Consider the following 2,296-nt stretch of genomic DNA (forward strand, 5'->3'; position numbering starts at 1 on the left):
TCAAAGTGAAACTAGCTTCGCCGTGGTGTCGATCTTCCAAGCATAAGAAATAGTACGGAAAATCAAAAGGTCCTCGATGCCGCAAACGGTACTAACGTATACATTGGCCTGTACAGAACCAGAACGTGGTCAGACGGGAGTGAGTCCTCTTTTAGACACTGGATTCATTTCCAACCTGATAACGCCAATGGTAATCAACACTGCACTGCAGTGTCATTCAGTGACTCGGGCCACTGGACAGATGAGAACTGTAATACTGCCCGCCCTTTCTTCTGTTACTCAGGTACTCAACGTCCACTATAGGTTGCCAATTTTTATTTCTTCCTCCTACAAACAACTAACACGAACTTTCTGACTTGAACTTGATAGCCTTTGTAGCTGGTCTGAGGATGGTTGTCGACACGGAGACTGACCTTACTGAAGCTGAGATCGAAGAGATGATTTTAAAACCAGTGAGTGAAGGCTTCCCCTGAATAGTGAATATTTAGTCTCAAGCTACTTTTTCTTACAGTCTCAAAGTTTCAAAATACACAAGGCAGTTTTTTGAGCAATGTTGCTGGGCAGTGTTCCTAAAGATTGTTCTGGCATGTTTCCCATCAATATTGGCCAACATTCATTTTTCTAAACAAGTTTAATCATCAGTAGGCAAATGGTTATGATCATCCAATCAGAACACATGGAACTGGTTATGTGGCTATCCAGCAACATCGCTCAAAAGTTGCCCCATGTATTGTCACCTTTAGAGTCTGTTGAAATATTACACATTGACCAAAACATCACAGAAAAGTTTCTATTAACAAAAGTCCTTTTTTTTTCCTACTCCAGCTGTCATGCTCATGCAGTGTTATTTTTCATCAGTTTCGTGAGGAGCTCATTGAGAATGGCCTTCCAAACAGCACGACTGTGAGACTGAGACGTGTTCACCGTATCAATACATGAGGAAGTCAAATAACATCATAATTGTTTTCACATGTAAGAGGATATTTGTGCCAATTAATCCTAACTAATTTACTACAACTGCTAACTTTTCATTTGTGCACTTTTTATCATATGAAAAAGTGGTGAAAAATCTGAATCATCGCTATACTGTACATGTACATATATGGATATTTCTATTATTTTGTATCTCTTATAAATTGCTATATATTCTCTAGATTTAGATGTAGGATTGAATGGAATACTTTCTGTGCACCTCTGAGACCTCCAAGGTGTTACTCTTTCCAGGTGTTACTCTTCATCTATAGATAGGTGTATTTTATGTCTTTGGATGATAGTATTTGGTCAGAAGAAAACATACAAGATTTTTTTTTTATATAAAACATACCACTATTAAATGTTAAACTATTACAAGTTTTAACTTAGCATATGTATACCAATAATGTGGTTTATGGGTTGGTTGGGTTTATGTATAGAGAAATATGTTCCCTGAGTCCATGTTTGTCCAAGTTCCAAACATAAAATGAGCAGACGGGTTATTTTGCACTGAAACACAACATGACTCCTGGATGATATTACTGGTAGGTCTGCCTTTTAAAATCATTAGTTTGAGCATATAACGTGGGCCGACAGGTTTTTTTGCACTGAAATACAACATGGCTCCCTGAGCGCTTACTGTAACACCCTGACACACTTACCACATTTATTTTTATTTATTTGTTAATTCAACCTTTATTTATTCTCAAAAGTTAATTAAGGGTAGTCCACATAGAAAAGTAGAGAGTTCATTTTTATAGTGCGTTGAAGATTATTCCAGGAAGTAGGGGCATTATAGCAAAAGGCTGTGCTCCTCTGTAGCCCTCCAGTTTTTACTCTTTGTCTATAGGTGTGCAGGAATGTGGAGGTTTTGCATCTTCCCATTGTCACTGTAACTGCTCCATGTACTCAGAAACGATTAGCATAACATTTGGCCAGGTGCAAGGAAGATCAGCCCTTGTGACCTGTACATCTATTCCATACTAGAGGTCACAACCCCCTTTGTTTGTAACATTCTTAAGCTTAGCTTGTTTCTCTGTTTAGAGATACTGTACATGTGAATCCTCTTAGTGAAACTTGCCTCCCTCCCTTGATGTGTATCATTGAAAGAATAAAGCATGTTTTCTGATTGACCATGATCTCTCAAAATATCATCACATCTGGGCAAATTTGTTATAACATTTTAGTAAAAATAGCTGATATATTCATACTCATGTGTAAGTAACATGTGCTAGATACGTATGAGTTATGATGACTTTTATGTCTTCGCTATTAAAAAGAAAATAAAGTGATTTGCAGTTTCTGATGCAACTGAACAAAAAAG

General features: G+C 37.4%; 1 long non-coding RNA gene across 1 annotated transcript; it reads left to right on the plus strand.

Annotated features, from left to right (window-relative positions):
* Positions 1-208: 208 nt before the first annotated feature.
* LOC143100916 (uncharacterized) lies at positions 209-925 on the plus strand. The gene is made up of 3 exons (XR_012981973.1): positions 209-250; positions 370-452; positions 859-925. It is a non-coding gene; the product is annotated as an uncharacterized LOC143100916 (long non-coding RNA).
* The last annotated feature ends 1,371 nt before the right edge of the window (positions 926-2,296 follow it).

The sequence above is a fragment of the Alosa pseudoharengus genome, unplaced genomic scaffold (genome assembly GCF_046254945.1).
Source record: "Alosa pseudoharengus isolate Yale_2024_CS ecotype anadromous, Long Island Sound unplaced genomic scaffold, YU_APseudo_1.1 YU_APseudo_1.1_scf_3, whole genome shotgun sequence".
Classification (NCBI taxonomy): Eukaryota; Metazoa; Chordata; class Actinopteri; order Clupeiformes; family Clupeidae; genus Alosa; species Alosa pseudoharengus.